The sequence below is a fragment of the Chiloscyllium punctatum genome, chromosome 20 (genome assembly GCF_047496795.1).
Source record: "Chiloscyllium punctatum isolate Juve2018m chromosome 20, sChiPun1.3, whole genome shotgun sequence".
NCBI lineage: Eukaryota > Metazoa > Chordata > Chondrichthyes > Orectolobiformes > Hemiscylliidae > Chiloscyllium > Chiloscyllium punctatum.
In genome coordinates this window covers 6,684,819-6,699,568 of record NC_092758.1, presented here as the reverse complement: position 1 = coordinate 6,699,568, position 14,750 = coordinate 6,684,819, and positions in this window count along the sequence as shown.

Genomic DNA, 14,750 nt, shown 5'->3' with positions numbered 1-14,750 from the left:
CAACCTTGCTAACCAGTCTCCCCTGGGGAACCTTATCAACTGCCTTACTTGTAGTCCATATAGATCACATCTACCGCTGTGCCCTCATCAATCCTCTCTGTTCTTCTTCAAAAAACTCAATCAAGTGTGTGAAATATGATCTCCCACGCACAAAGCCATGCTGACTATCCCAAATCAGTCCTTGCCTTTCCAGATATATGTTAATCCTGTTCCTCAGGACTCACCCCAGCAACTTTCCCACCACCAACGTCAGGCTCACTGGTCTGTAGTTCCCTGGCTTGACCTTACCACCTTTTCCTAAACAGTGGGGCACCATGTTAGCCAGCCTCCAGTCTTCCAGCACCTCACCTGTGACTATTGTTAATGCAAATATCTCAGCAAGGGGCCCAGTAATCACTTCTCTGGCTTCCCATAGAGTTCTAAGGTACACCTGATCAGGCCCTGGGATTTATCCATTTTTATGTGTTTCAAGACATCCACCAGTTCCTCCTCTGTAATATGGACATTTTTCAAGATGTCACCATCTATTTCCCTATATTCTATATCTTGCACGTCCTTTTGTACATTAAACACTGGTGCAAAATACTCATTTAGTATCTCCCCCATCTCCTTGCTGATCTTTGAGGGGCCCTATTTTCTACCTAGTTACCCTTTATCCTGAATGTATTTGTAAAAACCCTATGGATTCTCCTTAACCCTATTTACCAAAGCTATCTCATGTCCCCTTTTTGCCCTCCTGATCTCCCTCTTCAGTATACTCCTACTGCCTTTATACTCTGCTAAGGATTCATTCGATCTATCTTGTCTATACCTGACATAATTTGGAGATGCCGGTGTTGGACTGGGGTGTACAAAGTTAAAAATCACACAACACCAGGTTATAGTCCAACAGGTTTAATTGGAAGCACACTAGCTTTCGGAGCGATGCTTCTTCATCAGGTGATTGTGGAGGGCTCAATCGATTTTTAACTTTATACCTGACATATGCTTCCTTCTTTTTCTAAACCAAACCCTCAATTTCTTTAGTCATCCAGCATTCCCTACACCTACCAGCCTTTCCTTTCACCCTACCAGGGATATACTGTCTCTGGACTCTCGTCTCATTTTCCAGCTGTCCCTTCACCTGTGAATATCTGCACCCAATCAGCTTTTGAAATTTCTTGCCCAATACTGTCAAAATTAGCCTTCCTCCAATTTGGAACTTCAACTGTTAGATCTGGTCTATCCTTTTCCATCTCTATTTTAAAACTAATAGGGTGGTTAGCACTGCTGCCTCACAGCACCAGGGTCCCAGGTTTAATTCCAGCCTTGGGTGACTGTCTGTTTGGAGTTTGCACATTCTCCCTGTGTCTGTGTGGGTTTCCTCTAGATGTTCCGGTTTCCTCCCACAGTCCAAAGATGTGCAAGTCAGGTGAATCGGCCATGCTAAATTGCCCATAGTGTTAGGTACATTAGTCAGAGGGAAATGGGTATGGACGAATTACTCTTTGGAGGGTCGGTGTGGACTGGTTGGGCTGAAGGGCCTGTTTCCACAATGTAGGGAATCTAATCTTTGGTTACTGGCCCCAAAGTGCTCCCCCACCTACACCTCAGTCGCCTGCCTTGCCTTATTTCCCAAGTGTAGGTCAGGTTTTGCAACTTCTCTAGTCAGTACATCCACATACTGACTCAGAAATTTTTCTTGTACCAACTTAACAAATTCCTTTCAATCTAACCCCTTAACACTATGGCAGTCCCAGTCTATGTTTGGAAAGTTAAAGTCCCCTACCATAACCACCCTATTATTCTTACAGATAACTGAAATCTCCTTACAAATTTGTTTCTCAATTTCCCACTGACTATTAAGGAGAATATAATGCAATCCCAATAAGGTGATCATCGCCTTCTTATTTCTCAGTTCCACCCTAATAACATCCCTGGATGTATTTCCAGGAATATCCTCCCTCAGTACAGCTGTATTGCTATCCCTTATCAAAAATGCCACATCCCCTCTTTTCTTGCCTTCCTTTCTGTCCTTCCTGTAGCATTTGTATCCTGGAACATTCAGCTGCCAGTCCTCTCCATCCCTGAGCCACGTTTCAGTAATTGCTCTGATATCCCGGTCCGATGTTCCTAACATGCCCTGAATTCATCTGCCTTCCCCGTTAGGCCTCTTGCATTGAAAGATTGCAGTTTACTTTATCAGTCCTATGTTTTTCTCTGCTTTGTCCATGCCTACCCTGACTGTTTGACTCGCTTCTTTCTCAACTATATATGTCTCAGATTGATCTCTTTCCTCAGTATCTCCCTGGTCTGAATCCCCATGTTAATAGTTCAAATCCTTCTGAGCAGCTCGAGCAAATCTCTCTGCCAGTATATTAGTCCCCTTCCAATTCAAGTGCAATCTGTCCTTCTTGTACAGGTCACTTGTACCCCAGAAGAGACTCTAATGATCCAAAAATGTGAATTATTCTTCCATGCAGCAGCTCCTCAGTCATGCATTCATCTGCTCTATCCTCCTAATCCTACAGTCACTAGCTGACAGCACCGGAGTAATCCAGATATTACTACTCTTGGGGATCTCATTTTTAAATTCCTGCCTAACTCTCTATATTCTCCCTTCAGAATCTCATCCTTTTCCCTTCCTATATCATTGTTTCCAGTGTATACAATGACCTCCTGCTGGTCCCTCTCAAACTTGAGAACATTCTGCATCCTCTCTGAAACATCTTTGATCCTGGCACCAGGGAGGCAACGCACTATTCTGATTGTTTGCTGCTGGCCACAGGCCTTGGCCTACAGAGTCACCTAATATAGTTAATCTCTTGGAACCCGACGTACCCCTCATTGCATTAGAGCCAGTCTCAATACCAGAAACTTGGCTGTTAGTGCTACATTTCCCTGAGAATCCATCACCCTCTACATTGCCACTAGCTGTCTCTCCAACTGATCTATTCAATCTGATAGGAATCGTAACTAACGGCATTTATTACAGCTATAATCCTCAGTAACGCACAAAGTCTCCCTCAACTCCCACATCCGACAAGAAGAGCCTCTCACTCTACTTTGCTTCTTTCGATCTATAGGTCCAGAAAATAGTACTGTCTTATTCATTTAGAAAACACTATTCCAGGCTAACATAATACTTGTGACTTAAATTTTTATGTTTTATCAAGAGACATATCTCAATTAAACATATAATCAAGAAGAACCCACTCTACTCACTACTACAGACTTACTGTAAGGCTACACTTAAGAATATTCACTTGCCTGTTTCTGTTTCTCCCAAACAAGTTCCTCCAAGATCAGTCATGAATTTCACTGTTAGTTAATTTTCCCAGACACACTCTGCTGTCCATTGATACATGAATTCAAACACCAAAGGCAGTTTTTATTATGTTTAACATTTTTCTGGGTTTCTGACTGTATTCGCATTTATTTTGTAAAGTTAGATTTTCTGAAGTCTGGAACATTAATATTAATTTCCTCTGCTACCTCTGGTGTCAAGTATAACAGTGAAAGCAACATCAAGTATTCCCAAATCTCCCCTTTTAAATGTATGTTAATTTAAGAGATAAGAGTCACAATACTCAATACAAATCATTGATTTAGATACAGTAAATTGGTTTTAAAAAGTCCCATTTTCATGCTGACCATCCTCAAGGAATTATTTGTTTTGTAGATAAATTCCACTCCTTGACCGAACCAACTGTTTCTCTGGGAAGGGTCACTGATCTCGAAACATTAACTCTGTTTTTTCTCTTTCTACCATCGCTGTGAGATTTGCTGAGTATATCCAGCAATTTCTGTTTTTATTTTTCTGAATCAAGATTTCAGCCTGAGATCAATGAATTCAAAGTTTCCATCAGAAGTCTTTGACTCCTGCATGAAATGGATTAAACCTGATCTTAAATAATGCAGGCACAGCAGTTGTGACTATGCCCAGCTCAATGTTGAGTGTCCAGGAGACACTAAGACCATTCCTAGACACATTCTGAAGCACCCTGTTGATACGTGTTTCATTATACCTCTACAGCAGATGGCACTTGAAATTGTGCCTTCTGTCTCAGAGATACAGGCACTTCTACTGTGTCCAGGAGGTCCTAAGACCAACTTTAATTTCTTCTCATGCTCCCTCAGTGAAGATCATCTCATTGTAGAAAACATATAAGATTCTTAGAGGACTTAATAGGGTAGATTTATAAATGTTGATTCCCTTGTGGTGGAATCCAGGGCCAGAGGGCATCATCTCAGAAAAAAGGGGGTCAAACATTTAAGGAGAAATTTCTTCTCTCAGATAGTAGTGAATCTATGGAATTCCTTATCAGAAAACAAAGATGCTAGAGATCAGAAACAAAACCAGAAATTGATGGAGAAACTCAGCAGGTCCAGTAGTATCTATGGAGAGAGAGCAAAGTTAATGTTTCAGGTACAGTGATCCTTCTTCAGGACTGCTGATATTATTTCTTGAGTAACTGTTCAGAATATTCAGACAAATAATCCAAAACTGCCTGAAGTAGACGCTAGCTCAGTGTCAGAGATTTAGGGAGCATTTTGGGGGGTAGGGGAATTAAATATTACATATTGAAACTTCCCAGGTAATTCTCACATGGGTCAGTGTGTCAGGTCCTCTGGTCTAGAAATCAGGATATTTGGATCAATTATAGCATTTTATACAGATACAGGAACTGACACTGAGTATGTTCCTCAGATCCCATTTTATACAGTCACATGAGGCATTGTTAGTTTAGTGCACAGGTATTAGCAACAGTGAGTAATGCAGCATCTTGGATACTTATGAATTGATGCAATTAATAATGTGGTTGCTAACTTGACATGAATTATTTCATACAGAACATAGAACAGTGCAGCACAGTACATTCCAGGCAGCATCCTAGTAAATCTCCTCTGCACCCTCTCCAAAGCTTCCACATCCTTCCCATAAGGAGACAACCAGAACTGAGCACAATATTCCAAGTGTGGTCTAACCAGGCTTTATAGACTGCAGCATAACCTTGCAGCTTTTAAACTCAATCCCCCTGCTAATGAAAGCCAACACATCATACGCCTTCTTAATAATCCTATCAACTTGGGTAGAACATTGAGGGATCACTGGGTGTGGATCCTAAGATTCCTCTGTTTCTCCACACTGCCAAGAATCCTGCCTTTAACCCTGTAATCTGCATTCAAATTCAACCTTGCAAAATGAATCACTTCACACTTTTCCAGGTTGAACTCCTTCTCAGCCCAGTTCTGCTGTCACAAAGCTAGTCATGTTTTTTTAAAAAGCTGTTCCTTGGCTCAAGGAGACTCTGTCCTTGACTTTTTTTTCAGAGGGGCAATACACTGGGCCGGGCTCCAATCAGTCTGGTTTGGTACAGAGATGAAAAGGATTTTGAGAGGCCTTTTGTTTGTATGTAAACAGATGAGACTTCAGGCCAAAGTGGTCATGCTTTAGAAGTGACCTGCATAATGAAAGGGGAAAGGTCAGTTCTCTAGCTGAGCTGAGGTGAGCTGAACAGTTTTAGTTCAGTCTTGAGCTGGGAAGTTCCACTGGGAGCTGTGTGGAAACTCTCTCTCTCTCTTTTCTGCCTTCAACTTCAATCTGTAAGCATGTGTTCTATTTACACTGGTTTTTAAACTGAGTTTGCTTATTGGGACTGTTGTGTATATTCGGAACAACATAATTAAGTCTAGTTGGACAGGTTGAGTTCTGTAGGGGTTCTTTATTCTGTCCTTTGTGTTTCATTGTGTAATTTTGTGAATACGTTTTTCTCTGTTTTAAAATCTAGTAGTCAACCTAGCTATCTTACTCGGGGCAATTTTCACTGTACATTTACTGAAACAAATTGCAAAGTTATCGTCTGGGATTGCCTGCTTAAGAATGCTATGAGTGGTCCGGCCTAGTCCATAACACTGCATCCTGTCAATGTTCCTTTGCAACCTACAGCAGCCCTCTGCACTATCCACAATTCCACCAACTTTTGTGTCATCGCCAAACTTACTAACTCCCCCTTCTACTTCCTCATCCAAGTCATTTATAAAAATCAGAAAGAGCAGCAGTTCCAGAACATATCCCTGTGGAACTAGTCACCGAGCTCCAGGCTGAATACTTTCCATCTACTGCCACTCTCTGTGTTCAATGGGCCAGCCAATTCTGTATCCAGACAGCCAAATATACCTGTATCCCATGCCTCCTTATTTTCTGAATGAGCCTACAGTGGGGATCCATATCAAATTTAACACCTTGTTGAAATACATATACACCAAATCCACTGCTCTACCTTCATCAATGTGTTTTATTACATCCTCAAAGAATTCAATAAGGCTTGTGAGGCATGACCTGCCCCTCACAAAGACATACTGATGATTTCTAATCAAGCTATGCTTTTCCAAATAATTATAAATCCTGTTTCTCAGAATCCTGTCCAATAATTTGCCCAGCACCAATATAAGACTGACTGGTCTGTATTTCCCAGGGTTATCCCTATTTTCTTTCTTGATCAAGGGAATAACATTTGCCACCCTCTAATCATCAGGTACTAATCCAGCAGACAAGCGAGGACACAAAGATCATCGCAAAGGCACAGCAATCTCTTCCATCGCTTTCTGTATACCTTGGGTATATCGTGTCTGGCCCACGGGACTTATCTATCCTCATGTTTTTCAAAATTTCCAGCAGTTCCTCCCTCTTAACATCCACCTGTTTGAGCGTATCAATCTGTTTCACGCTGGACTCGAAAAACATCATGGTCCCTCTCAGTAGTGAAAACTGAAGCAAAGTATTAATTAAGGACCTCCCCTACCTCCTCCAGCTCCAGGCACATGTTCCATCCGCTGTCCCTGATCGGCCCAACCCTCACTCTGGCCATCCTCTTGTCCCTCACATAAGTGTAGAATATCTTGGGATTTTCCTTAATCCTGTCCACCAAGGCTTTTTCATTCTGCCTTCTAGCTCTCCTCAGTCTATTCTTCAGTTCTTTCCTGGCTACCTTGTAACCCTCTAGACCCCTATCTGATCCTTGCTTCCTCAACCTTAAGTAAGATCCTTCTTCCTCTTGGCTAGATGTTCCACATCTCTTATCATCCAAGGTTCCTTCACTCTACCATCCCTTCCTTGCCTTAATGGGACAATCCTATCTAGCACTCGCAGCAAGTGCTCCATGAACCTTCACATTTTTCTCGTGCATTTCCCCGAGAATATCTGCTCCCAATTTATGCTCCACATTTCCTGCCTAATGTCATTGTAATTCCCCCTTTCCCAATTAAATGCTTTTCCATACCATCTGCTCCTATCTGTCTCCAACACTATAGTAAAGATCAGGGAGTTGTAATCACTATCACCGAAATACTCTCCCACCTGATCTGGTACATTGCCAAGCACCAAAGTCAATATAACCCCACCCCCACCCCCCCCAACCCCCCACCCCTCTAGTTGGCCTGTCAACATATTGAGTTAAGAATCCTTCCTGGACACACCTGACAAAATCTGCTCCATCCAAACTATTTGCACTAAGGAGGTTCTAATCGGTATTAAGGAAGTTGAAGTCACCCATGACAACAACCCTGTTACTTCTGCACCTTTCCAGAATGTGCCTGCCAATCTGATCCTCCATGTCTCTATCACTATTGGAGGGTCTATAGAAAACTCCCAATAACGTGACTGTTCCTTTCCTGTTTCTGACTTCCACCCATAATGACTCAATTTTTAAAAAGCTATATAAAAAATATATCACGCCTCTAACTATAAAAATGTCTCCTTATGTGAAAATAACTGTTCCAATTACAAACTTTACAGCTAAATTTTAAAGAATATTTTGAACAAAGAACTGCGGATGCTGGAGATCTGAAATAAAAAGCAAAGAGTACTGGAGAAACTCAGCAGATAAGGCAGCATCTGTAGAGAGAAAAACTAAATTAACATTTTGAGTCCAATGACACTTTTTCTAGAACTGAAAGCAGCTGGGAAATGGTGGTATTTCTGCTGAGGATCATAGAATCCTTCCATTGTGGAAGCAGGCCATTTGGCCCATCAAGTCCACTCCGACTCTCTAAACGGTCTCCTATCCAGACCCACCCCTCCCTGTAACCCTGCATTGTCCATGGCGATCCCACCTTACCTGTACATCCCTGGACACCATGGACAATTTAGCATTGCCAATCCACCTAATCTGCACATTTTTGGACTGTGAGAGGAAACTAGAGCACTCAGAATGTGCAAACTCCACACAGACAGTCATCTGAGACTAGAATCAAATTCAGGTCCTTGGTGCCATGAGGCAGCAGTGCTAACCACTGTGCCACCGTGCTGCACCTCATGTGAGGGAAGAAGTGAGTCAAAGAGATTGAACCCTTCAATCCTCTGGATTCAACATTGAATTCAACAATTTCAGAATGTGATCATCCAAAATCATTACCACACATACACACACATACCCACCACCAATTCTATTTTGTATGGGTTGCTCCCAGCACAGCTGATCCATTTTCATTTAATCACACTTCCCTTTGACATCCATTCAATATTTACATTGCTCCCAGCTTATCAGCACCAGTCCCTTTGTCTGCTTCTCCTTTTCCCATCTGTCTGTGACAATGTCTCCAATTATTTGACTCGGTCTTCACCCATTCAACCTTGCCCCATCATCAGTATACACACCACTTTGCTTTCAGTTCTGACGAATGGTCACTGGATTCAAAACATTAACTCTCTTTCTCTTCAAACATTAACACTCAGCTTTTGGAATTAAACTGAATACCTTTGAAAGTCTCTGTGCCTGTTTTCTTTTCCCAGTGTCCTTCTTTATGGTTTCATTGAGGTGTCCTCTTCTTCTCCAGGTCCATTCCACACCTGGAGCACAGAAATCAAGTCTGACACTGCAGAATGCTGCTCTATTGAAGTTGCTGTATTTCAGAATAAAAATTAACCAATGTCCCAGCCACCTGCTTTGGAATGTGTAAAAGATCGATGGCAATATTTCAAGGAAAGGCAGGGGAGTTATTCATAAGATTAATAAGAAATAAGACCATTCAGTCCCTCAAGCCTGCCCCACCATTCAATAGGCTCATGACTCATCCAATATTCCTCATGTCCACTTACCTGCCCTTTCCCTGTAACTCGATTCCTGTGTTGATCAACAATCTATCTCAGCCTTAAATACACACGAGGACTCTGCCCCCACAGGTCTCTCTGGCAAGGAGTTCCAAAGACTTCAACCATCAGCAAAAAAAAAATTCCTCCTTATCCTAGTCTTAAAATGGCACTTCTTTATTCCGAGACTCTGCCGTGATGGGGAGCATCCTCTGAACACTTACATGGTCATGCCCCTTAAGAATCCTATATGTCCAATCTCATTTCTCTAAACCCAACCTATTTAGCATTTGCTCATAAAATAATCTTTCTACACCAGGGATCATCCTAGTCATCCTCTCTGAACTCCAATGAAACAATATCTTTCTTTAAATAAGGGGATAAAAACTGCTCACAGTACTCCAGATGTGGCCTCACCAGCACTTTGTACACTTGCTGTAAGACTTCCTTACTCTTTTTCTAGCATGTTTGCCAATATTTACCTGTCAGTCATCATGAGAGAAAACAGGTCTGGTTATGAGCATGTTGCTGTTTGTGTGAACTGGTGTATCTTAAATAGTTGCTTAAAGAGTTTACAAATATCCTTCAAAATGTTTCTGGGGTGTAAGAAGTATGATGCTCATGAGGAGTGCTATATAATGTTACAACTGTGTAAATATGGGCTATTGAACTTTACATTCCAACATCTGCCTCTTATATCTAAGACCTTTCATGCACTAACATGATTTTTAAAAAGGAAGACACATGGACCGAAAATAGCTGCAGTGCTCACTTGATCACAGATTGAGGCAAGCTCTGTGAGACCATGTGAAAGAAAACAAGATTGCACAGTTATTTTTGTCTACAGACATCAAAGCCAGATAACTGACTCAAGATATTTGCACCTCCTATTTTAATTCAATATCCATACTAATTTCACATATTGAGGGATGAAAGGTTTGCTTGCTAGTTAGCCAGCTTGGAAAGACAGAGGAGCTAAACTCAGCAATACATGCTGAACAATATTTTAACAGCTGCACTTGAACAGCAGAGAGGAGTGAAATAACATGGATTGGCAGGAACAAACACTGAAAGATTCTCTTCCTATGGAAAGACCAGACCCTCTTTTATTTTTACCTGTAGTCTAAAATAGGAAAAGGACTGTTTTAAAAATAAAATAAGAGTTATGGAAGGGACTGCTGCATTAAAAAACTGCTCCCGATACTTATTGGAATGATTGCTTACACTGCTGCTTGTTCAAGCAGTGGGGGGAGGTTACTGTAGATGGATTAGAGCCAAGGGATGTGCACAAAGGAAGAATCATCCAGCAACAAGTAACTGATTGGTCTGTGAAATGGTGACCAGTTATCAATAACAAAAGCCTTTTGTCTGCCAACAGCTATGTGATTGGCTCCCAAGTAACTGAATAGCTTGTAGGTATGAATGACTTAGTAAGAAGCCATAAGATCTCTGGAAAGCGAGATGGTTTACTTCTCTTTGCAGAAAATAACACCTGTCACCAGAAAAAAAGTCAATTTAATTTCCCTCCCCAGTGGCTGTTGCTTTACAAGAGACTATATAAATTGTGAACTGGTGTTGTCAGGGTTGACGCTACAGGGAGAGGCTGAATAAGGCTACGGCTGTTTTTCCTGCAGTGTCAAAGGCTGAGGGGTGACTGTATAGAGGTTTATAAAATTGTGAGGAAAATAAATAGGGCAAATAGATTAAGTCTTTTCCCTGGGTAGATGAGTCCAGAACTAGAGGGCATAGGTTTTGGGTGAGGGGGAAAATATTTAAAGGGTGCTCAGGGACAACTTTTTCACACAGACAGTGGTGTATGTATGGAATTTGCTGCCAGAGGAAGTGATGGAGGCTAGTACAATTACAGCATTTAAAAGGCATCTGGGTGAGTATATGAAAAGGACGGGGATTGAGAGATATGGCAAATGGGACTAGATTAGGTTGGATATCTAGTCAGTATGGACGAGTTGGACCGAAGGGTCTGTTTCTATGCTGTACATCTCTATGACTTTGTGACTCTAGTGGCTCTGTGTGTCCTGCAAACAAGGGGTGAGTGGTCGAGAAGCAGCAAGTCCAGGTAAGCTAGGATCATCTCAGTGAACCGTGTGGACTTGAACTGTATTTTCCAGGAATTCCCTCCACCTATAACACAAATGATCTTTTGTATCTGTCTGTTTATTTGTGTAGGGGGCATTTCTAAGGAGATTGAGTTTAAACGATTAAAGTTATATGTTGATTTGATTTACCTGTAGTTGGAATCCATTTATTTGCAGTAATCTTGCCATGTACAGAAAACAGGTGTTTCAACCTGGATCTATAAATTTGGGAAATTTGAGAATTCTGCATAAATATTTAAATTTTCTGACGACTCAAGGAAGAGAAATAGAATTGTTTATTGTCACAAGGACGTGCATGAGTGCAGTGAAATATTTACAAAGTCGCAACTTATAGTGCCATGCAATGTACAAAGATACCAAGGTATACAATCTTAGGAATAAATTGGAAAAAAGAAGAAATAAAAAATTCCACATTCCAGTCCTTCAAACAGACTGCACCGGGCCTCAACTCTAGTCTTCGCTAAACTCACCCTGGGGCTACCTGCTCTCGTCGCCACCAACCCGGATGCCTTTTCTCACCATCACTGCAGATTGCTGGGGAACCTCACTGTCCACCGTGCTGAGCTCGCTCGCCCTGCGATGGCTCAACTACCCCACACCAGGCTCGCTTTTCTCCGCCCTGATCTCCTCCGCGATTGACAGACAGCAAGTAAGTCGGTGAAAGTAACAAAAAGAACAGCGAAAGAACAGAAAGTAAAAGTGGATGGAGAAGCCAATTACATTGTTTACTTGAGTGAAAGAAGTTGAGTTCTGGGAAGAAGCATGCACACTGTGTTAATTTTCTGCCTTGGGGCTTGATTTCCAGCAAGCTACCCCAGTGAGGTGTGACTCATGGGTCCCTCATCATCTCAGAAGATAGATCCTGGTGATAAAGCAAATTGTGGAATTACCATTCACCCAACGTATCGATAAAGGCTGCCACTGCTGATGAAGGAGTAAAGAATTAAACAACTACATATGGTCACAGGTTTAAAAATCTTAACATCCCAAGGAGTCAAAGGACATTAAAACTGCATAACCTTTAATCTCCTTGTCTGTACCAGATGCTCTCTCTTTTAAACTTAATTGTGATTCTGTGTGTATTTCATTTTTAAAAATTATTTTTAAGTGTTAATAAGTTTAAAAGCATTTTCTTTCTTTCACTCAAGTAAACATTGTAATTGGCTTCTTCATTTTGATCTTGACATTTTGACATTTGATATAGCTGTGTGCTAAAATGTAATAAAAATACTTATTTTAATAAAATTGACAGAGAGTTAGAAGGAAGGATGCCGCTTTATTCTTCCTCAGTTAATTGTGACAGTAAGTAAATCTTCCCTTCAAAGTTAAAGCAACATAGAGCAGATGATTCTTAGACCGGTAGTCTAAAGCTCTGTGTAATAGTTCTTCAGCTTGTGATTTTCAAACAACAGCTCTAAGCGGCCAATTTCATTTTTAAGTCTTGCAATTCTACTTGCATTACTCAGCTTCTTGCCTTTTAACCTTCCTCTTTTAAACTCTACAACATTTCTTAAAACTTATCATTGGTGTCCAATCATTCAGTGATTTCGTGTTGGGCTGAATCTGCACTTCATTAATTTGCTGTCAGAGCTCAGTACTGCCATTCTTTTCTTTGTCATGTGCTTCCATTTGAAGAATGTTCCACTGAAATTTTGACTTGAAGTCCAGGATTTCCCTCTCGGATTTCTCTTCTGCCTCCTCAGTTGGGGAGCAGATTTAGGACCGAATTGAGAAGGAATGTCTTCACCAGAGAGTTGTAAATCTATGGAATTCTCTGCCCAGTGAAGCAGTTGAGGCTTTCTCAATGAATGTTTTTAAAGCAAAGATAGATACACTTTTGAACAGTAAAGGAATTAAGGATTATGGAAGGAAGGTGGATAAGTGGAGTTGAGACCAAGTGGAGCTGAGGCCAATTGGACCTGATCTAAAAGATCAGCCATGATCTCATTGAATGACAGAGCAGGCTCGAAGGGCCAGATGGCTTACTCCTGCTCCTAGTTCTTATGACTATGCAGTTTGCGAATTCACTTCCACTTGTTTTTCAGATTGCAACGTTATGTCATGCTTGGCCTTCTGTCTTTCTAGGATGGTGACTTTGTTCTCTAGTTTTAACTTTGCATCTTTAAATAAAGCTAAGTGTTTATATTTCATTTTGTAAGTTTACGTAAGTCTTCTTTTGCCTTCGGGTACATTCTAACCAAACCTCCTTCCTATTCAGTCCTTTATTATCTTTTCAATTAGCCTTGACTATTTAAATATGTGTCAGCAGCTTATTCATATTTTGTTGGTTTTGGTTTTCCATAATGGTGGAATTTACCAAATCTGCAGAACTCTCTGACACCAACAATTACTTTAATTTCTTCTATCTATTTCTTGTACTTATTTGGTATTTGACATAAAGGATGAATCACAGGTTTCTGCTATAGATTAATATTCATGGGATTAAGAAAATCTTCAAAACATTTAGATGAGTTCTGAAAATGACAGGGCATAGTAGGCTATCAACCAAGTGAAGGTAAATAGACAATAGACAATAGAGACAATAGACAATAGACAATAGACAATAGGTGCAGGAGTAGGCCATTCAGCCCTTCGAGCCTGCACTGCCATTCAATATGATCATGGCTGATCATTCCTAATCAGTATCCTCTTCCTGCTTTGTCTCCATAACCCTTGATTCCACTATCTTTGAGAGCTCTATCCAACTCTTTCTTAAATGAATCCAGAGACTGGGCCTCCACTGCCCTCTGGGGCAGAGCATTCCATACAGTCACCACTCTCTGGGTGAAGAAGTTTCTCTTCATCTCTGTCCTAAGTGGTCTACCCCATATTAATAGGAGCTGTATAGTTTGGTGTTTGTCATTCTACATAGGTATGGTGGGCTGAGGGCCTGTTTCGATGTCCTGCAACTCTATGACTCTAAATTATCCCAGATTTATTTGTGCACATCTCTAAGAGGGTGCTGTTCAATGGGTACACTATCTGAGTTCAGTTGGCCGGATGGCTGGTTTGAGATGCAATGTGATGGCAACAGAGTGCGTTCAATTCCTGCACCAGTTGAGGTTACCAATTCCTTTGCAACATCTCCCCTTGGCTAAAGTGTGGTGACCCTCAGGTTAAATATCCATCAATCATCTCTGTGCTGCATGTCCCTCCTTCGCTCTGCTAATTTCTCTTCTAAGAAGCTAGTGTGCTTTTTATGTTCCCTTAGGGCTGTTTCAAGCCTTTGGTATCTTCCCAAAGTTCCCTTTATTCCTTATCCAATCCTCTACATTCTTTGATATCCAGCGATATCTGGAATATTTGGTGCCATTATTTAATTTACAGGGATGCATTAACCCCACACTTTCATCATTTCCTCATTTCTCACTACTCCAGTGTAAAGGTTTCAATAAAGTAGCTATTGGCCAGATTAAAATTGTCTAACTCATAATTCATAACCTTTACTTCAATCCATCCTTGTCCTTTTTCAAAACTACCTTAATTCCTACCTTTATTCATGACCACCAAAATGTTCCCCCATTGAAACTCCAATCACTCGCCTGGTTTTATTTCCCAAAATT